Source organism: Salmo salar, chromosome 19, assembly GCF_965601325.2.
Source record: "Salmo salar chromosome 19, fSalSal1, whole genome shotgun sequence".
Taxonomy (NCBI): Eukaryota; Metazoa; Chordata; class Actinopteri; order Salmoniformes; family Salmonidae; genus Salmo; species Salmo salar.
This window is the reverse complement of record NC_138309.1, coordinates 6,970,409-6,994,486: the sequence shown is the minus strand read 5'-3', so window position 1 is coordinate 6,994,486 and position 24,078 is coordinate 6,970,409. Positions and strand designations below refer to the sequence as shown.

At 40.4% G+C, this 24,078-nt stretch overlaps 1 protein-coding gene across 6 annotated transcripts in view; it reads right to left on the bottom strand.

Moving 5' to 3' along the window:
- ccdc186 (coiled-coil domain-containing protein 186) overlaps positions 1-24,078 on the bottom strand; it is a 149,773-nt gene that overhangs the window by 80,924 nt on the left and 44,771 nt on the right. The window lies entirely within an intron of this gene.

Below are 24,078 nucleotides of genomic sequence, written 5' to 3'. Positions count from 1 at the left end.
ATTGTCCATTTGGAAAACCCATTTGCGACGAAGCGTTAACTTCCTGACTGATGTCTTGAGATGTTGCTTCAATATATCCACATAATTTTCCTTCCTCATGACGCCATCTATTTTGTGAAGTGCACCAGTCCCTCCTGTAGCAAAGCACCCCCACAACATGATGCTGCCACCCCCGTGCTTCACGGTTGGGATGGTGTTCTTCGGCTTGCAAGCCTCCCCCTTTTTCCTCCAAACATAACGATAGTCATTATGGCCAAACAGTTCTATTTGTGTTTCATCGGACCAGAGGACATTTCTCAAAAGTATGATCCGTAGTCTGGCTTTTTTTTAATGGCAGTTTTGGAGCTGTGGCTTCTTCCTGCTGAGCGGCCTTTCAGGTTATGTCGATATAGGACTAGTTTTACTGTGGATATAGATACTTTTGTACCCGTTTCCTCCAGCATCTTCACAAGGTCCTTTGCTGTTGCTCTGGGATTTATTTGCACTTTTCTCACCAAAGTATGTTCATCTCTAAGAGACTGAACTCATCTCCTTCCTGAGTGGTATGATGGCTGCGTGGTCCCATGGTGTTTATACTTATGTACTATTGTTTGTACAGATGAACGTGGTTCCTTCAGGCATTTGGAAATTGCTCCCAAGGATGAACCAGACTTGTGGAGGTCTAAAAAAAAAAAAAAAATTCTGAGGCCTTGGCTGATTTCTTTTGATTTTCCCATGATGTCAAGCAAAGAGGCACTGAGTTTGAAGGTAGGCCTTGAAATAGATCCACAGGTACACCTCCAATTGACTCAGATTATGTCAATTAGCCTATCAGCAGCTTCTAAAGCCATGACATCATTTTCTGGAGTTTTCCAAGCTGTTTAAAGGCACAGTCAACTTAATGTATGTAAACTTCTGACCCACTGGAATTGTGATATGGTGAATAATAAGTGAAATAATCTGTCTGTAAACAATTGTTGGAAAATGTACTTGTGTCATGCACAAAGTACATGTCCTAACCGACTTGCCAAAACTATAGTTTGTTAACCTCTCTAGGGTAGGGGGCAGTATTTGCACGGCCGGATAAAAAACGTACCCGATTTAATCTGGTTATTACTACTGCCCAGAAACTAGAATATGCATATAATTATTGGCTTTGGATAGAAAACACCCTAAAGTTTCTAAAACTGTTTGAATAGTGTCTGTGAGTGAGTATAACAGAACTCATATGGCAGGCAAAAACCTGAGAAGATTCCTTACAGGAAGTGGCCTGTCTGACCAAATGTTCACAAAAAGCATAACAATTATTTTAAGAATTATAGATACAGACCTCCTCTATGCACTCGATATGTCCGATTTTAAAATAGCTTTTTGGTGAAAGCACATTTTGCAATATTCTAAGTACATAGCCCAGGCATCACGGGCTCGCTATTTAGACACCCAGCAAGTTTAGCACTCACCATAATCATATTTACTATTATAAAAGTTTGATTACCTTTTGTTGTCTTCGTCAGAATACACACCCAGGACTGCTACTTCAATAACAAATGTTGGTTTGGTCCAAAATAATCCATCGTTATATCCGAATAGCGGCGTTTTGTTCGTGCGTTCCAGACACTATCCGAAATAGTAAAGAAGTGTCACGCGCATGGCGCAATTCGTGACAATAAAATTCTAAATATTCCATTACCGTACTTCGAAGCATGTCAACCGCTGTTTAAAATCAATTTTTACGAATTTTTCTCGTAGAAAAGCGATAATATTCCGACAGGGAATCTCCTTTTCGGCAAACAGAGGAAAAAATCCCAAAGGCGGGGGCGGTCGGGGTCACGCGCATAAGCCCAGTGTCCCTTGATCGGCCACTTGAGAAAGGCGATAATGTGTTTCAGCCTGGGGCTGGAATGACGACATTCTGTTTTTTCCCGGGCTCTGAGCGCCTATGGACGACGTGGGAAGTGTCACGTTAGAGCAGAGATCCTTAGTAAATTATAGAGATGGAAAAGAAGTTCAAGAAAAGGTCAGACAGGCCACTTCCTGTAAAGGAATCTCTCAGGTTTTGACCTGCCATTTGAGTTCTGTTATACTCACAGACACCATTCAAACAGTTTTAGAAAATTTAGGGTGTTTTCTATCCATATGTAATAAGTATATGCATATTCTAGTTACTGGGTAGGAGTGGTAACCAGATTAAATCGGTATGTTTTTTATCCAGCCGTGTCAATACTGCCCCCTAGCCCTAACAGGTTAACAAGACATTTGTGGAGTGGTTGAAAAACGAGTTTTAATGACTCCAACCTAAGCGCATGTAAACTTCCAGCTTCAACTGTATACGGGTAAGAGTTTAGCTACAGTTTCAGATATTATACGTTTCAAATTTTGTCAGAAAGTTGTTTTCATTGGAAGTTAAAGCATGCTGTTAGCTAGCCAACAGTACGTTTATGATTTGTGTGTAGTAATGATCTCTCAGAATGTCAATTCCGGATTGCTAGTTATAGCCTAATGTTAGCTAGCTAACATTGAACCTATTTGGTTAACTTTAGCTAGCTATGACAATCGGTTTGTATTGCTAGTACTCTATGGATTAGGATTATGGTTCATTGTTTAAACATAGGGCTAGCTAAACAAAAGACCCCAAGTTAAAGCTGACTGTTAGCTAGCTAGCTGACGTTAGATGGCTTTCTCGCTAGCTACGTTTTTGATTTGTGTGTAGTAATGTTATTTTAGAATTCCATTTTGCATTGCTAGTTATAGCCTAATGTGGATTAGGATTATGGTTCATTGTTTAGCTAGCATGTCTAAACAAAAGACTCCACTTCGCCAGATGATTACATGACCCATCAAAATAGCCAGGTGTGTCTGACGGCGATTACGGCTATCTATTGTATAATAATGCCAAAATATTTGTATCTGGAATTTGTCTTTCAGCATCAGTAGAACACGCCTGACTCTCCTTCGCCAGTCATACAACAAGAATGGTCTAATGCCTCCCATCAAAAATAGAGCTAGCCCAAGCAAGGACATGTTACACCTGAAGCATGAGGACTTGCAGCGAGTGGTGAACTTCAACAACTACGCAGAGGATAATGCAATAGCATTACCAGGACGCCACCCAGGACACAAACACTTCGATGGAAAGCTGATACCATCCCATGTGACAAAAGCAGCAGTGTGGTATCTCTACAAGGAATAAATGACAACACTTGGTATGTAAAGCATAAATAACACGTTTTGATTATTTAATTGACCTCCAACATGACTGGCACTACTTTTATTGATCTCACATTATTTCTGTATTTTCCAGAGGTACGTGTAGTCGGGCTGTGTGTTATCATTTTAGGTGTGTTATCACTTCCAGTTTCCAAGATGTTTCAAATCAAATCAAATTGTATTGGTCACATACATGTGTTTAGCATATGTTATTGCGGGTGTAGCGAAATGCTTGCGTTTCTAGCTCCGACAGTGCAGTAATATCTAACAATTTCACAACATATACCCAATACACACAAGTCTAAGTAAAGGATTGCAATTAAGAATATATAAATATATGGACGAGAAATGTCAGAGTGGCATAGACTACAATACAGTAGAATAGTATAGAATACAGCATAAACATATGAGAAGAGTAATGCAAGATAGGTAAACATTATTAAAGTGACTAGTGTTCCATTTATTAAAGTGGCCAGTGATTTCAAGTCTATGTATATAGGCAGCAGCCTTACTGTGCTAGTGATGGCTATTTAACAGTCTGCCCAATGTAACGGTGATGCGTTGGGCAGACCACACCACCCTCTAGAGAACCCTGCGGTTGCGGGCGGTGCAGTTGCTGTACCAAGCGATGATACAACCCGACAGGATGCTCTCGTGCATCTAAAAGTTTGAGAGTTTTAGGTGCCAAGCCAAATTTCTTCAGCCTCTTGAGGTTGAAGAGGCGCTGTTGCACCTTCTTCACCACACTGTCTGTGGGTGGGTGGACCATTTCAGTTTCTGTATGCAGTATTGTATTTGTATTTATTACGGATCATGCTCTGCACATTTGGAGGTAAGTGAAACTTACCTGATAATGATACATAAAAAATTATTACGTTTTACATTACATTTTCTTTTCATGAACTTATCTTAATGTTCTTTTGTTGTTTGCAGGTGCACTATCCTTCTGACGCTATGCAGCCAGGTCCCATCAACTTTTTAACCCATCGGAAGTGCGGCTTGTTCTGTGTCTGCTGTGAAGGAATACCATAACAAGTCAACTACTTGATTGATGAAGGCATGTCATCCAGCAAAGGCAGCAGTGCAGTCAACTACATGCACCATTTCTTCACCAAATACGGAGTTGGCGAAACACGTGTGGACCTGAATTGTGATAACTGCAGTGGCCAAAACAAGAACAAGTTTGTGCTCTGGTATTGTGCCTGGTGGACCATGCACAAGCGCCACCACAGTCTGGACCTTCACTTCCTGATCACAGGCCACACCAAGTTTGCCCCCGACTGGTGCTCCAGACTCATCAAGCAGCACTTCAGAAAGACCAGAGTGAACACTTAGTCTGAGATTGCTGGTGTTGTGATGGACAGCACTGTGACCGGGGTCAACATCCCACAGCTGGTTGGACTGGAGGATGGTAAGGTGCTGGTGAAAAGCTATGGCTGGCAACAACACCTGACTCCGTACTTCAGGCCGCTGCCACAGTTCAAGCAGTACCAGCACTTCAGGTGAATATAATTTTCCTTGCATTGTATGAGGTTATTCTTCTTATCTAAACTTGGGAGGTTTATTGATGTCGTGCAAGTTTGTAATGTCTTCATTTTTTTTTTGTTATTTCCTGTTTTAGCCTGGTATTGTTGTCGCCAAGGAGCGTTCGGACTCAGTCGGGACCAGACTTCAGACTACTGCACAACGCTGACATCCTTCCTCCCATAGATGGTCTGCCTGTACAAGCACCACCTGGACTGGACACAGCTGGACAGAAGTATGTTTTTGAGAAGATCAGGGAGTTTTGCGACGAAGACGCTATGGACATCACATGCCCTGCACCAAAGTCCAGGGCAGGACAGAAACTGTCTCTCCGAATATAGAGTCCCTTGTTCATGCGTGGTTTGGTCGGACCAGTCACCAGTATTATCTGCAGTGCTTCTATTCAAATGAATCTCTCCTAACACACACGCCATACATTGCTGCTACTATATTTTATCCTGCTGCTCAGACACTTTTTCCCTGATTTTATGCATATAACTACCTCATCTATCACTGATATTGTTATTATTCTTGTACATACTGTATATGATTTTATTTATATTGACACTATCTATTTCTGATATTGCTACTATGCAAGTAACCATTTCGCTGTACGGTTTACACCTTCTGTAGAGACCCATCCACTTAGCAAGATATGGCTGGGGTTTATAGCATTTCTTTCACATGACCCATCAATTTAGACAAGTGTGTCTGGGTAAGTGTCATCTAAAATGTGCAACATATTTTTATCTGGACACTTTGTTTACCTGGAATCTTTCCTTATTGTAGGCTACTACTTTTACAATGTTTAGTCTTAATCTTTACTACACTACTCAGCGTTTAGCACATGACAATACTTAAAGAGATGGGTGTGAACAATGTTGAATGGTTGTAGACAAAGGAGAGCTCTCTAGTACATACCAAAGCACTCAAAAGGCCATTTTCTCAAAAGTGAGCTTACAAGTTTGTCAACTTTCAAACCAGAATTACTTTCCCATTGTTCCTCAAAAATGCAGTGCATGATATACCATTTTGTAGCTCTGAGTCTCTACTTTTATCCAATGTAAAAAAAAAAAAAAAAACTACTTCAAATTTTTCTACATAAGACCGATTTGAGCTGGTCGGTCACATATCAACCATCAGACAGGGCCTGCAACTGCCTATTGAACGTAAGTTGTTTGAGTAGGAGTTTCCATGTGACTTTAAAAATCGTAAAGGACTTCGGTTGATGCATCTGAACACTATGAGCTTACTTCCTGAAGTGGATTACATCAAGATCTGGGCTACGCAGATGTATCTAGACATTCTGGTATTTACTGAAACTTGGATATCTGGGAATCATCATGCGTTCAGAGCTGACAGACAGGGTAGAGGTGGTGGAGTGGCCATTTTTATAACAAATAATTTCTCTGTCTCTTTACTGAAATCCATTTCCCTTGTCCTAATATCTTTAGGACAAGGGGATGTATCCATAGGGGTCTACCATCCTCCCTCGACTAACCTTTGTGCACTAGAGGAGTTAACTAGTTTGTTGTCGTCTTTTACTAAATCAGAAGTTACCACACGTTACCTAAATTAAGATTGTCTGAAGCTTGCATTTGCCAATCTAAAAAAAAACATGTAATGATCTAAACCTAACCCAGCTGGTGACTAAGCCTACACGCCTCAACCCTAAAGATCCTTTAAAGTCAAATCTTAAGCTTTTCTGGGCTAACAATGTAAGAAATAATACATAAAAAAACGAAATACTGCAAAGTTTCCTAAGGACTAGAAGCGAGGCGACCCTCTCTGTTGGCGCCATCTTGCTCTTCCCATATGCAAAGGTGTCTGACTTTAAAGTAAGTACAGTGTCACATGGTATAGTCTTTGTGGATGTATTATGAATGACCTAAGGTGTCTCATTTCAAACAATATATATATTTATTTTTTTACCTTTATTTTAACAGGGAAAACATACATACATACATACATGGCACATTTGTAAAATGTATGTATGTATGTATGTATGTATGCATGCATGCATGTATGCATGCATGCATGCATGCATGTATGTATGTATACACAATATTTGGGGCGGCAGGTAGCCTAGCGGTTAGAGCATTGGGCCAGTTTTAGATCAAATCCCCGAGCTGACAAGATAAAAATATGTTGTTCGGCCCGTGAACAAGGCAGTTAAACCCACTGTTCCTCAGCCGTCATTGTAAATAAGAATTTGTTCTTAACTGACTTGCCTAGTTAAATAAAGGTTCAATTAAAACAATTATAATAATTTAATACCCAAACGGCACTATACTCTTTCTACTGGTAGGCCTAATATTGTCACTCATCAGATTAGTATAGATTTAATCTAGTCTATAGGCTAACTCGTGTAAAATTAGTTTCAGTATAGTTTAGATGTAGTTTCGATGGGCCGGCTGTGCAAGCTGACTGGCATTGTTTGTTTCCCACTCATTAAGCTTGGTTTTTGTGCAGGCTGTACACACTTCATCTGTGCCTCATTCACAATTTGACAAGCACTTGATAATGCCTCAAATTTCCTGGCTGCATCTCCTTTGTGTGGCTGTACCAGTGGCCGTTTTGTCCTTGGGCTGAGTATAATAACTATAAATCCTTTCTCCCGGCAGCATGCCGAAGCACCTCTCACTCACATGCCTCTCCATCATGTGATCGGGCCTTCTCACAGGGTACAAGTGAAGACAGACACATCGGGGACGCAACTGCGTGCGTCCTTATCCAATTCCGAGGCGCATATTGAAGATATTGGAAGAACTGTCCACATTTACTTTTTGTCAGCCTACAAGATGAGTAGGCCTAATGAAAAGCAAAAGCACTAGCCTATGTCAATCTACTATCCCTCATAGTACAAAAGTTGACCCATTCTATTCTGTGCGAGAAATACATATTGCAAACCGTTTGGGACAGTGGTGGGATGCTCTAGATCCCAAATTAATACAACCACTAGCATCAAAAAAACTGTTTTAAGCAATAAGCCTGACGCAACAGATCAGAACGTTAAGCTTAAAATGTTGACAAACGAGTCGGCTATTTCTACACATTATAAGCGCAGCAATGCACACATGGCAGTAGGCAATAAGCGCAAATGCTCCATTAGCAGGAAAACACCATTCTCAAAAGTGACCACAAATGCATTTATGCATGTAATGCTTTTATTATAAAGGTGCATTTATATGGTGAAAATGGTCATCCCCAAACTTGAAACTCACGCACTGTGTATGTATGCCAGTTAGGCTGTACACTCATTGTAAAGCAGATTAATGTGCTTCATTTTAAGAAGGTATTTGGCCACTTTAGTTGTGATAAAACCTTATCAAAACATATAGGCCTTAATCTTGTCTTTACATATACTAAAAATAAGTGTGAACTTTGTTTTGATTTAGAAGGGACCATTATGCACCTGTCTCTGAAATAAACACATGTCATCTATGCACTTAAATAGCAAATGGAGGATGCTTTTCCCATGGTTCATTTTCATGCCAGCCAGGTAGGCTATACTGTTGTAAAGAGAAACAATGTGCTTAATACTAGGAAAGTTGATAAATATAGTAGGCCTAGCCTATTGAAAGCTGATGGATCCTACTCTTTTTAATAGAGGCCATCACTGTTTTCTCCTGCAATTGCAAAGCCGATAGAAATGTTGTGCAACATGAGCTCATACGCTCTCGTGAAGTGTTTGATTAGATTTTCGAGTACATTTACATTGATGTCAAAATGATTAGGGGGACAATAGAGTGCTGAGTAACAGGCAGAGGAGGTTTGGCAGGCTACTAATGACCATCAGCAGCATCATAGCTTGGAGAAGTCTACTTACCGTAACTAAACAGACACCTGGAATTTGACTGCCATCATGGCTCGTGCCTGCCGGTGTGGCGGTAATACAGTCACTGTAACAGCCATAGTAACAGCTTCTTTTTACGATGTAAAATGTAAAAGAGAATGATATCAACCCGCAAGGTGAGCAGTCAAATTATTAACATGAGCGCCAACGCTGATAAATATGCATAACACAAACTCATTACACTATTGTTGTTCTAAATGAAAACAAACTCAACATTCAGTTAGGCCCAATTTAAATTTTATTGTTAAGTAATTTGCATAATTATCGGCCATTCCATTTGTCATTAAAAACCTGTTAAGGTATAGGGGGCAGTATTTTCACGGCCGGATGAAAAACGTACCCAAATTAAACTGCCTATTACTCAGGCCCAGAAACTAGAATATGCATATTATTAGTAGATTTGGATAGAAAACACTCTGAAACTGTTTGAATGATGTCTGTGAGTATAACAGAACTCATATGGCAGGCAAAAACCTGAGAAAAATCCAACCAGGAAGTGGGAAATCTGAGAATTGTAGTTCTTCTTTTGAATCCCTATCGAAACTACAGTGTCTGTGGGGTCACGTTGCACTTCCTAAGGCTTCCAATGGCTGTCAACAGCCTTCAGAAAGTTTTTTCATCTTTCTCCTGTTACTGGGCAGAAAATAGTAGCTCAGTCAATGAGTGGACTGCCTGAGGACAAAGGGCTTGGTGATGTGCGAGCCGGCGAGTGCGCCGTTCCTTCTTTTTCTCCTGGAATGAATACGCTATTGTCCGGTTGGAATATTATCGCATTTTTACATTAAAAATACCCTAAAGATTGATTGTAAACAACGTTTGACATGTTTCTATGAATGGTAATGGAACTATTTGACTTTTTGTCTCTGGTATTGCGCTCGCGCATTATTCCTTTGGATAGTTATCTGAACGCACTAATCAAAACAGGTATTTGGACATAAATATGGATTATATCGAACAAAAATAACATTTCTTGTGGAAGTAGCCGTCCTGGGAGTGCATTCTGACGAAGATCAGTAAAGGTAAGAGAATATTTATAATACTAATTCGGAGTTTCAATATTCAGTCAAAAGTTTGGACACACCTACTCATTATTTTTTACTATGTAGAATAATAGTGAAGACATCCAAATGATGAAATTACACATATAGAATCATATAGTAACCAAACCAAAGTGTTAAAAAAGTCAAAATAGATTGTATATTTGAGTAGCCACCCTTTGCCTTGATGACATCTTTGCACATTCTTGGCATTCTCTCAAACAGCTTCACCTGGAATGCATTTCCAACAATCTGCAGAGCACTTGTTAGCTGATTTTCCTTCACTCTGTGGTACAACTCATCCCAAACCATCTCAATTGGGTTTAGGTCGGGTGATTGTGGAGGCCAGGTCATCTGATGGAGCACTCCACCACTCTCCTTGATCAAATAGCCCTTACACAGCCTGGAGATGTGTTGGGTCATTGTCCTGTTGAAAAACAAAGGATAGTCCCACTAAGCACAAACCAGATGGAATGGCGTATCGCTGCAGAATGCTGTGGTTGCCATGCTGGTTTAGTGTGCCTTGAAATCGAAATAAATCCAAACATTTGACTAGTCTGTACACCAGGCAGTGTCTCCTTGCTCCCTGTGCACGTCAGTCACAGTACAGTGCCTGATGTGCCGTACCATGTCACAAAACAACAAAAGCTGGTGAGTGCGTTGCTTATGTTTTTTGCTTGAGATGTAGAGCCTGCTCTCTCAGTGATGACATTTTGTTTTGATAATCGGACCGTGGCTCGTTCTGTCCCAACGATGCCGTCCTTTCCACTCTCCTGCCTCTCACCGTTTAATTTGGTGGTGGCACGGGCACCTGCTCAGTGCGCATCGTTCACACTTTTTAGCACTTAGGCCTCGGCTGTGGCTCAGAATTAGAATAATAGTTATCAGAGATATTATTAATGTCTTCCCCACCTTCTGAGTCGTTTTCATTTAGATCTTGTAACAGTGCTAACACAGCATGTGCATCCATCAAGTGTTATTTATGTGTTAATTTGTGATGCTATCCTTGATATGATCCTGCTAATGTCATACGCACATGTGCGCACATGCACCTATCTATCCAACATTATCATGATTTGCTATAATAGATATTATACTTTAGTAATCCACAATGACCTGGCGATGTAAAATTCTAATAATTACATTATCTTCAATATTCCTACAGATACCTTGCAACTGGAGATCCCTTCATAATTATTGCCTACAGTTACCGTGTACAGTGGTTCCTCTAAAAGTTGCGAGCTTGCACCGCAGGACTTAGAGGTACCTAGCGTCAGGGCTTCATTGCTCTAGACCACCACAAGGGGGAGTTAGAGCATTCATTGTGCATTTCGGTCTCAAGGTTTTTATATGACCAATCATATAGAGTGGTCCCAATGACGATTTTTTGAGGTGAGCCACCCGTCCCTGGGTGAAGATGGCTGACAAAATGTACAATTGAGAGGAATGTTAGTTAATGTAGAGACAAACGTTTGTGTATATTTTTTTGGTCATAAAGTTAATTTACAAAAATCTTAGCAAGTTATCTTACTAGCTAACATTAGCCAGCTAGCTTGTGTTGGGAGTGCTGTTTAATGTTTTAGGGACTCCTGAGAAAACCAGCAAACCAGGCTCTCGTCTTGTGAAACAGTGGATGTAAAGAATCTAGCTAGCTAAAGCATTTATCGCAAATTGAAATGTACAATTGTGTAAGCTTGCCTTACAATGCAGCTGAAGAAACATAGCTAGCTAACTATTTACTTGCTTATTGTGTAGTAGAGGATAAAAATAACTGTATGCCTATGGATGTGCAGCTAGCACAGTTGACACCATCGAGGTGCGGATGTTTACATTCTACACAAGTAGTTTTTTCCCCCAGTTTCGTCCGACGAACAGATTGTAGTTAAAAAATAAAAAAGGATACATTTTTCATTGAATTCTAAGCATCACTCCAGCCAAAACAGGCTCTGCGAACGTTCGATTCCATTAATTTGCTATGGGCTCACACTAGTGTTCCAGTTTAGCCAACGTTCTTAACCTATTTGGGCTGGGGGACAGTATTTTAACGTTCGGATGAAAAGTGTGCCCAGAGTAAACTGCCTGCTACTCAGGCCCAGAAGCTAAGATATGCATAAGTTTATGTTTGTTTGAATGATGTCTGTGAGTATAACAGAACTCATATGGCAGGCGAAAACCTGAGAAAAATCCAACCAGGAAGTGGGAAATCTGAGGTTTGTAGTTTAACCTGTTAGGGCTAGGGGGCAGTATTGACACGGCTGGATAAAAAACATACCCGATTTAATCTGGTTACCACTCCTACCCAGTAACTAGAATATGCATATACTTATTACATATGGATAGAAAACACCCTAAATTTTCTAAAACTGTTTGAATGGTGTCTGTGAGTATAACAGAACTCAAATGGCAGGTCAAAACCTGAGAGATTCCTTTACAGGAAGTGGCCTGTCTGACCATTTCTTGAACTTATTTTCCATCTCTATCATTTACTAAGGATCTCTGCTCTAACGTGACACTTCCCACGTCGTCCATAGGCGCTCAGAGCCCGGGAAAAAACAGAATGTCGTCATTCCAGCCCCAGGCTGAAACACATTATCGCCTTTCTCAAGTGGCCGATCAAGGGACACTGGGCTTATGCGCGTGACCCCGACCGCCCCCGCCTTTGGGATTTTTTCCTCTGTTTGCCGAAAAGGAGATTCCCTGTCGGAATATTATCGCTTTTCTACGAGAAAAATGGCGTATGCTAGTTCTGAACGTCACATGCTAATGTAAAAAGCTGGTTTTTGATATAAATATGAACTTGATTGAACAAAACATGCATGTATTGTATAACATAATGTCCTAGGGTTGTCATCTGATGAAGATCATCAAAGGTGAGTGCTGCATTTAGCTGTCTTCTGGGTTTTGGTGACATTATATGCTGGCTTGAAAAATGGGTGTCTGATTATTTCTGGCTTGGTACTCTGCTGACATAATCTAATGTTTTGCTTTCGTTGTAAAGCCTTTTTGAAATCGGACAGTGTGGTTAGATTAACGAGAGTCTTGTCTTTAAATGGCTGTAAAATAGTCATATGTTTGAGAAATTGAAGTAATAGTATTTTTAAGGTTTTGAAAATCGCGCCACAGGCTGGCAGTGGCTGTTACGTAGGTGGGACGAATTCGTCCCGCCTAGCCTAGAGAGGTTAAGTGATTGCCTATCCAATATACAGTGTAAATTTGGTCAGATTGCACTTCCTAGGGTTTCCACTAGATGTCAACAGTCTTTAGAACATTGTTTCAGGCTTCAATTGTGAAAGGGGAGCGAATAAGAGCTGTTTGAACCAGTGGTCTGGCTGAAAGCCTTTAGTTTAGTCACGCGCACGGCTGTGGGCATGAGCTCCGTTCCCTTTCATTTCTAAAGACAAAGGAATTGTCCAGTTGGAATTTTATTGAAGATTTATGATAAAAACATCCTGAAGATTGATTCTATACATTGTTTGACATGTATCTACAAACTGTAATGGAACTTTTTTTACTTTTCGTCTGGACTTAGTACCCGCGCCTTGTGCATTTGGAATAGTGAACTAAACACTTGAACAAAAAGGAGGTATTTGGACATAAATTATGGACTTTATCGAACAAAACAAACATTTATTGTGGAACTGGGATTCCTGGGAGTGCATTCCGATGAAGATCATCAAAGGTAAATGAATATTTATAACACTATTTTTGACTTTTGTTGACTTCACAACATGGGTTGTATGGGTTGTTTTGGTGGCTGAGCGCTGTACTCAGATTATCGCATGGTGTGCTTTCACCGTAAAGCTTTTTTGAAATCTGACACAGCGGTTGCATTAAGGAGAAGTTTATCTTTAATTCTATGCATAACACTTGTATCTTTCATCAACGTTTATGATGAGTATTTCTGTAAATTGATGTGGCTCTCTGCAAATTCACCGGTTGTTTTGGAGGCAAAACATTACTGAACATAACGCGCCAATGTAAACTGAGATTTTTGGATATAAATATGAACTTTATCCAACAAAACATACATGTATTGTGTAACATGAAGTCTTATGAGTGCCATCTGATGAAGATCAAAGGTTAGTGTTTCATTTTATCTCTATTTCTGCTTTTTGTGACTCCTCTCTGGCTGGAAAATGGCTGTATGTTTTTTTGTGACTAGGCGCTGACCTAACATAATCGCATGGTATGCTTTCACCGTAAAGCCTTTTTGAAATCGGACACTGTGGTTGGATTAACAAGAAGTTCATCTTTAAAATGGTGTATAATACTTGTATGTTTGAGGAATTTTAATTATGACATTTCTGTTGTTTGAATTTGGCACCCTGCACCTTCACTGGCTGTTGTCAAATCGATCCCGTTAACGGGATTTGATCCCTAAGAAGTTTTAAGCCATTTTTCAGCCTTGGGTGAACTTTGACTCGTTCTATTGTCCAGCCTATAGATAGCCAGAGCGAATTTACGAAAGTACCCGAATGTCCATTGAGAAAGCACAACGACTATACCATTTTGCTAAGCTAAGAATGACGAGAATAATCAAGTCAATTAACGTTGGGTAGTTAGTTAGCCTATAGTTAATATACTGATGTATAACTACTAACGTTAGGTAGCTAGCTAACATAGCAGTACATACAGTACTGCTGTAATGATATGCAATGTGGTTCGTAAGGATAGCGTAGCTAACAAATTGGCAGCCAACATAACATGTAAGGTAACTTATTTGAAAAGTCATTGCTTTATTACATTGAGAAGCAGGCTACCCCTTGGTCGTTAGGGCAAATCTGGTCTGTGATAGGAGGGGGGGTTTTCACACCTAGCTCGGCTATTTGACTATTCTTTAGTAATGGTTGAATAGTCTATTGTTCAGCTATTAGCCCCCCTCCCCAATTATGCAACTAATTGTTGTTCCCATCTCATTCCTTTCCCTCTTCCACGCGTCATCATTCTTCTCCTGAGTGGCTGGCTTGTGGGCGTGCTCGTAGGATATGGCAGCATCTTCGGTTGTGCGTCAAGGATTCCGCATAAAGTAGCACTATTGCATAGTTACAATGTGTAATCATTGATGTCCCAGGAGCAGTAAACACTGTTGAAGTGTTTAATTGTAATACATACATGCAGACACAGCATCATTAAAATAATGGAGTTTGATATGACTGAAAAATAATGTCTCAAAGATTCATACCTGAACTGCACCTTATTTGCCAAGGAAGAGTACATGATCAGTGAATATATTCAATGTACAGGCTACAATGTGGGAATCTCATGCATGGTAATAACTACAATACATGTATATAGGACTTGCATCCTAGGCACAATAAAATTATTATATTCTACTCTATCCATATGTAACAGTATAGCTTCCGTCCCTCTCCTCGCCCCTACCTGGGCTCGAACCAGGGACCCTATGCACACATCGACAACAGCCACCCTCGAAGCATCGTTACCCATCGATCCACAAAACCTGCGGCTTTTGAAGAGCAAGGGGAACTACTTCAAGGTCTCAGAGTGAGTGACGTCACCGATTGAAACGCGATTAGCGTGCACCCTGCTAACTAGCTGGCCATTTCACACCGGTTACACCCAACTTGAAAAAAAAACAAAATATACACAGTGAGATATTTGGCGAAATACACCGGCATGCCTCTCCATAGGAAAACAATGGGGGGTGCTCTGCGTTCCAAGGGCAAAAAGTATTTTGGGGCTAGCATTTGATGACAACTGAGCTAGCTGCCCAGGCTTACACAATTAGAAAGAGGAGATTCTCATGAATAAAATGGCGTCCGACTTGAAAAAATCTAAATATACACATTGCGAGATATTTGGCAAAATAAACAGACATGCCTATATTTCCCCCATAGGAAACAATGGGAAGACCGTGAGCAGGTCTCATTGCCAACAATGGCAAAGTAGGCATTGTGACGTTGAACAATAAGCTGGGAATAGAACGTTCGGAAGGTGAGTTGGTGCCACGGTGCTCAATAGAACTAATAGGAGCTAGCAGGGTGAAAATTTTCACGATTACTTCAAAATGATAGCAAGCAGCTGGGAAATATGGTCATATTATGAAACTGGGCTCCACGGCGGATGCAATAAACTTGTTCTTATCAGAAAATAACGTTGTTTAAAATGTCATGTGTCTAGCCTACTATCTACACGGATTTCAGAACACACTCGTCTGAGTGTACCAGAGCGCAGAATATCAGAGCACAGTAGCCTAATAAACAAATAACCACGTTTTGTTAAAAATAGGAATAAAAAACACTTTCAAAATGCAGATGTTGATTTAGTTATGGATCCATAACGAATTACTAGGTGAATAAATATCACTGATTTAAAGAAATATTGGAACAAAGTTGTCTCATGAAGGCAAACAATTTAGAATCCTCCAATCCTGTAGCCTACTCCCGACAATCACGTTGTACAGCACCATATTTTCCATTCCATCCAACGGAAACCCTTCGGGTTTTGTTTTTCTCTGAATGGAAAAACCATATTAATCAAATTAATTAAGCCAAATTTCTTCAAATCAATCCCATATACTATGTTATTACAAAAAAGGTTTTAAATTCTCTGGTAATGCCAATATAGAATACTATCAAATGCTTCTCAAAGATGCCCTCTGGTGGTCAAACTAGCACTAACTTGCAGTAACAGAAGAAATGGCTGATTATTAAATGACGTGCCACAGAATGCTGTGGCAGCACACTTTTAAAGGAGGAACCACTGTAGGGCACTGCACGGTTGGGTGACCAGGGCCGTCTGAGACTGCCTCCTGGGGGAATTTGGGCTTGTGAAGGCTACCTGTGTCCTGCATAACTTCATGGACACGAGGACCAGGAGAGGATCTGCAGCGGAGAGGATCTGCACCTCGCTGCCGTGTGCCAGAGGAAAGGTCTGCTGCTCTGCAGGATGTTTCAAGGATGGGGTCCACCAATACAGTAAGAGGCAATCCATGTGCGGGAGATCTTCACCTCCTATTTCTTCAAAGAGGGTGCTGTTCCCTGGCAACACCATAGACTATACTATGCACAACCAAAGGCTCTTTTAAGAGCCATCCACATTGCAATAAGAGTATTCTTCCATTTACTTAGCTTGGGCTATGTCAACTGCAGTTATTCAATTCACCGTTTCTCTCCCTTTGATTTTTACTTCTCAGGTGAGGGTGCTGTTTAGGTACAAAAACAAAACATGCTCTTAAAACTACTGCAGGATTGGTGGGTCCCCTGCGGGACGGTTGAGCTAACGTAGGCTAATGCGATTAGCATGAGGTTGTAAGTAACAAGAACATTTCCCAGGAGAGACATGACTGATATTGTCAGAAAGCTTAAATTCATGCTAATCTAACTGCACTGTCCAATTTACAGTAGCTATTCCAGTGAAATAATACCATGCTATTGTTTGAGGAGAATGCACAGTTTTGAACATGAAGAGTTATTAATAAACAAAAATAGGCACATTTGGGCAGTCTTGATACAAAATCTTTTACAGAAATGCAATGTTTCATTGGATGAGAGAGAGAGAGAGAAAGAGAGAGAAGAGAAGAGAGAGAGAGAAGAAAGAGAAAGAGAAAGAGAAAGAGAGAGAGAGAGAGAGAGAGAGAGAGAGGAGAATGCCAACCCCCAGTCCCGTCATCGCCACCTCACCCGCTCTTAGAACCTGTTTGGGATAGGGGTTCCATTTCAACAACATCCGGTGAAGAAATGTAAAAAAAAAATACAAAAATATTGCAACTATTTAACTTTTGTGTTTAACCTCTCTAGGGTAGGTGGCACCAAATCGTCCCACCTACGTAACAGCCAGTGTAATCCCGTGGCGCGTTATTCAAAAACCTCAAAAATGCAAAAACTTCAATTTTTCAAACATATGACTATTTTACACCATTTTAAAGACAAGACTCTCGTTAATCTAACCACACTGTCCGATTTCAAAAAGGCTTTACAACGAAAGCAAAACATTAGATTATGTCAGCAGAGTACCCAGCCAGAAATAATCAGACACCCATTTTTCAAGCTAGCATATAATGTCACATAAACCCAAACCACAGCTAAATGTAGCACTAACCTTTGATGATCTTCATCAGATGACAACCCTAGGACATTATGTTACACAATACATGCATGTTTTGTTCAATCAAGTTCATATTTATATCAAAAAACAGCTTTTTACATTAGCATGTGACTAGCATGTGACTAGCATTCCCACCGAACACTGCCGGTGAATTTACTAAATTACTCACAATAAACGTTCACAAAAAGCATAACAATTATTTTAAGAATTATAGATACAGAACTCCTCTATGCACTCGATATGTCCGAATTTTAAAATAGCTTTTCGGTGAAAGCACATTTTGCAAAATTCTCAGTAGATAGCCCGGCATCACAGGGCTAGCTATTTACACACCCAGCAAGTTTAGCACTCACCAAAGTCAGATTTACTATAAGAAAAATGTTATTACCTTTGCTGTCTTCGTCAGAATGCACTCCCAGGACTTCTACTTCAATAACAAATGTTGGTTTGGTTCAAAATAATCCATAGTTATATCCAAACAGCGGCGTTTTGTTAGTGCGTTCAAGACACTATCCGAAAGGGTAAATATGGGTGACGAGCATGGCGCAATTCGTGACAAAAAATGTCTAAATATTCCATTACCGTACTTCGAAGCATGTCAATTTTTATGCCATTTTTCTCATAAAAAAGCGATAATATTCCAACCGGGAATCTGCGTTTAGGTAAACAGACGAAAGAAAATAAAGCATGGGGTCAACTCGGGCACGCGCCTAAGCCCATAGTACTCTGATCGGCCACTTGCCAAAAGCGATGCGTTTCAGCCAGAGGCTGCCTCGATATCGTTCAGCTTTTTCCCGGGCTCTGAGAGCCTATGGGAGCCGTAGGAAGTGTCACGTTAGAGCAAAGATCCTCAGTCTTCAATAAAAAGAGCCAAGATGAAACACAACTTGTCAGACAGGCCACTTCCTGCATGGAATCTTCTCAGGTTTTGGCCTGCCATTTGAGTTCTGTTATACTCACAGACACCATTCAAACTGTTTTAGAAACTTTAGGGTGTTTTCTATCCAAAGCCAATAATTATATGCATATTCTAGTTACTGGGCAGGAGTAGTAACCAGATTAAATCGGGTACGTTTTTTATCCAGCCGTGTCAATACTGCCCCCTAGCCCTAACAGGTTAATCTAGCCACCGTGTCAGATTTCAAAAAGCTTTACGGCGAAAGCAAACCATGCAATTATCTGAGGGCAGCACCCCATCAAACAAACACATGACAATCACATTTCAACCCGCCAGGCGTGACAACTCAGAAATAACGAAATAATTCATGCCTTACCTTTGAAGAACTTCTTCTGTTGGCACTCCAATATGTCCCATAAACATCACAAAATGGTCCTTTTGTTCGATTAATTCCGTCGTCATATCTCCAAAATGTCAATTTATTTGGCGCGTTTGATTGAGAAAAACACCGGTTCCAACTCGCCCAGCATGACTACAAAATATCTAGTAAGTTACCTGTAAACGCTGTCCAAACATTTCAAACAACTTTCTTAATCCAACTTTAGGGATTTTAAAATGTAAATAATCGACAAAATTTAAGAGGGGATAAACTGCGAGTGACCTGGAGCACACATCAAAACAGTATAGTCCACTCAGCTGGACCCTCGTTCTAAAAAGCCGTACTTCTTCATTTCGCTAAAGAAAAACATCAACCAATTTCTAAAGACTGTTGACATCTCGTGGAAGCAATAGGAACTGCAACCAAGTGCCACATAAATCTAGGTTCCCATAGAAAACCAATGGAAAACAGTCACCTCAAAAAATAATTTTCCTGGCTGGTTTGTCATTGGGGTTTCGCCTGCCAAATAAGTTCTGTAATACTCTCAGACATTATTTTAACAGTTTTAGAATCTTTAGAGTGTTTTCTATCCACATTTATTACATGCATATCCTAGCTTCTGGGCCTGAGTAGCAGGCAGTTTACTTTGGGCACGCTTTTCATCCGGACGTCAAAATGCCGCCCCCTATCCCAAACAAGTTAAGATAGTGTCGGCCACCAGTTGGCCCAAAGGTTGGTCAGGACACACCACAAGAGACACTATTATGTAATTGTGATGAACTGAGAGAATAGTATGTTTAGCAGCACTGCTCCTCTGTTCTTACCTCTTTCCTTTTCTTTCTTTTACACTCTCACACCTCTCTCCCCACCTCCTCCTTCTTCCTCTGTTTTTATCATGCACACCAGATGTGCATTGAAGTACAGATTTAATTGTATTCATTAACCTCTCTGGGGTCGGTGGGACGAAATCGTCCCACCTACGTAACAGCCAGTGGAATCCTGTGGCGCGAATTACAAATACCTTAGAAATGCTATTACTTCAATTTCTCAAACATATGACTATTTTACACCATTTTAAAGACAAGACTCTCGTTAATCTAACCACACTGTCCGATTTCAAAAAGGCTTTACAACGAAAGCAAAACATTAGATTATGTCAGCAGAGTACCCAGCCAGAAATAATCAGACACCCATTTTTCAAGCTAGCATATAATGTCACATAAACCCAAACCACAGCTAAATGCAGCACTAACCTTTGATGATCTTCATCAGATGACAACCCTAGGACATTATGTTATACAATACATGCATGTTTTGTTCAATCAAGTTCATATTTATATCAAAAACCAGCTTTTTACATTAGCATGTGACGTTCAGAACTAGCATACTTCCGGTGAATTTACTAAATTACTCACGATAAACGTTCACAAAAAACATAATAATTTTAAGAATTATAGATACAGAACTCCTCTATGCACTCGCTATGTCCGATTTTAAAATAGCTTTTCGGTGAAAGCACATTTTGCAATATTCTAAGTAGATAGCCCGGCATCACAGGGCTAGCTATTTACACACCCACCAAGTTTAGCCCTCACCAAAGTCAGATTTACTATAAGAAAAACGTTATTACCTTTGCTGTTCTTCGTCAGAATGCACTCCCAGGACTTCTACTTCAATAACAAATGTTGGTTTGGTCCCAAATAATCCATAGTTATATCCAAATAGCGGCGTTTTGTTCGTGCGTTCAAGACACTATCCGAAAGGGTAAATAAGGGTTACGCGCCCAACGCGTTTCGTGACAAAAAAAATCTAAATATTCCATTACCGTACTTCGAAGCATGTCAACCGCTGTTTAAAATAAATTTTTATGCCATTTTTCTCGTAAAAAAGCGATAATATTCCGACCGGGAATCTGTGTTTTAGTACAAAGAGAGAGAAAATAAAAACATGGTGTCGCCCCGTGCCCGCGCCTCAGCTCATTGTCCTCTGATAGACCACTTAACCAAAGGCGCTAAAGTTTTTCAGCCAGCGGCTGGAATTACATCATTCAGCTTTTTCCGGGTTCTGAGAGCCTATGGGAGCCGTAGGAAGTGTCACGTTACAGCAAAGATCCTACATTTTCAATAAACAGAGCCAAGAAGCCCAAGGAATGGTCAGAGAGGGTACTTCCTGTACAGAATCTTCTCAGGTTTTTGCCTGCCATATGAGTTCTGTTATACACAGACACCATTCAAACAGTTTTAGAAACTTTAGAGTGTTTTCTATCCAAAGCCAATAATTATATGCATATTCTAGTTTCTGGGCAGTAGTAATAACCAGATTAAATCGGGTACGTTTTTTTATCCGCCGTGTAAATACTGCCCCCTAGCCCTAACAGGTTAAATTACAATTATAATATTTATAATGCAGGTACATATTTACAACACTTGGATAATGAACTTAATTCAATAAAGCGTTTCACATTCCCTACTGCTTGAAATTCTCTCATTTGATGAAACACTACACCTATCCTGTGTTTATCAGATCAATGCAGATGAAGGGCATTAGATATTGAGATGAACTGGTTTTAGAGTATTTACATGACACATAGGAAATGTAGTGTACTGTTTTTAAAATTCTATTTCTGTATATACGAATTACAAATCAGCCTTAAGCTAGTTAAATCATGTTTCTAGTCTATTGCATAGTTACAATGTGTAACCATTGATGTCCCAGGACCAGGATTGGTAAACACTGTTGAAGTGTGTAATTATAATACATTCATGCAGACACAGCATCACTCAAAAACTGGAGTTTGATACTCCTGGTATTGGATATGACTGGAAAATAATCTCAAAAGACATTCATTCCTGAACTGCATCTTTATTTGCCAAGGTAGAGTACATGATCAATGAATATATTCAATGTACAGGCTCCAATGTGGAGATGTAATGCTTCGTAATACTAAATGTGTATAGACGACTTGCATCCTTGTCACAATAAAGTTATATTACAGTGCCTTCGGAAAGTACTCAGACCCCTTGGTTTTTTCCGCATTTTGTTATGTTACAGTCTTATTCTAAAATGGATTAAAAAAATTAAACTTTTTTACACATTTTTGCAAACGTCTAAAAAAGGTAAAACTGAAATACCTTATTTACATAAGTATTCAGACACTTTGCTATGAGACTCAATATTGAACTCAGGTGTATCCTGTTTCCATGGAGATGTTTCCTTGAGATGTTTCTACAATTTGATTGGAGTCCACCTGTGGTAGATTCAATTGATTGGACATGATTTGGAAAGGCACACACCTATGTATATAAGATCCCGCAGTTGACAGTGCATGTCAGTGTAAAAACCAAGCCATGAGGTCCAAGGAATTGTCCAGTTCCCAGACAGGATTGTGTCCAGGCACAGATCTGGTGAAGGGTACCAACACATTTCTGAAGCATTGAAGGTCCAAGAACGCAGTGGCCTCCATTCTTAAATGGAAGAAGTTTGGAACCACCAAGACCCTTCCTAGAGCTGGCCGCCCGGCCAAACTGAGCAATCGGGGGAGAAGGGCCTTGATCAGGGAGGTGACCAAGAACCCAACGGTCACTCTGATAGAGCTTCATAGTTCCTCTGAGATGGGAAAACATTCCAGAAGGACACTCCACCAATTATGCCTTTATGGTAGAGTGGCCAGATGGAAGACACTCCTCAGTAAAAGGAACATGACAGCCTGCTTGGAGTTGGCCAAAAGGCACTGAAAGGACTCTCAGAACATGAGAAACCAGACTCTCTGGTCTGATGAAATGAAGATTGAACTCTTTGGCCTGAATGCCAAACGTCACATCTGGAAGAACCCTGGAACCATTCCTACGGTGAAGCATGGTGGTGGCAGCATCATGCTGTAGGAATGTTTTTCAGCGACAGGAAGACTAGTTAGGATCGAGGAAAAGATGAACGGAGCAAAGTACAGAGAGATCCTTGATAAAAACCTGCTCCAGAGCGCTCCAGACCTCAGACTGGGGCGAAGGTTCACCTTCCAACAGGACAATGACCATAAGCACACAGCCAAGACACCTCAGGAGTGGCTTTAGGACAAGTCTCAATGTCCTTGAGTGGTCCAGCCAGAGCTTGAACCTGATCGACCATCTCTGGAGACGCCTAAAAATAGCTGTGCAGCAACGCTCCCCATCCAACCTGACAGAGCTTGAGAGGATCTGCCGAGAAGAACAGGAAAAACTCCCCAAATACAGGTGTGCCAAACTTGTAGAGTCATACCCTAGAAGACTCGATTCTGTAATTACTGCCAAAGGGGCTTCAACAAAGTACTGAGTAAAGGGTCTGAATACTTATATAAATGTTATAGCGTGTAGATTGATGAGGGGGGAAAAAAACTATTTAATCAATTTTAGAATAAGGCTGTAAAGTAACAAAATGTGGAAAAGGTGAAGGGGTCTGAATACTTTCCGAAGGCACCGTATATTCTACTCAATCCATGGGCTTCATTAATGCCATTCAGACTGTTTTGAAGTTGATACAACCGACTATGATAGCTGAGGTTCATAACTAGGTTCTGAACTAATATGTATACCAAACGTTTTAGGGTCCATACACAGATCGGCTACATAGCTAGCTACACATCCATAGGCATACAGGTATTTTTATCCTCCACTGCACAATAAGCAAGAACATAGTTAGCTAGCTACGTTACTTCTGATGCATAGCATGAAAATATCAGCAAGGCAAGCTTTTTTTTCTTCAATTTGCAGTAACTGCTTTAACTAGCTAGATTATTTACATCCACTATTTCACAAGACAACAGCCTGGTCTGCTGGTTTTCTCAGGAGTCCCGAAAACATTAAACAACATGAATTAGAATTGCATACTCATGTCACAGCACCTATAAAGCTAGCTAGCTGTAAAAAAATGTATGATGTTATGACGTTGTAGTTACTTACATTTACATTTTAGTCATTTAGCAAACACTCTTATCCAGAGCGACTTACAGTAGTGAATGCATACATTTCATACATTTAAAAACGTTTTCCCCCGTACTGGTCCGCCGTGGGAATCGAACCCACAACCCTGGCGTTGCAAACACCATGCTCTACCAACTGAGCCACACGGCATTTGCTTCCATCCTAGTATTTTTGTCAGC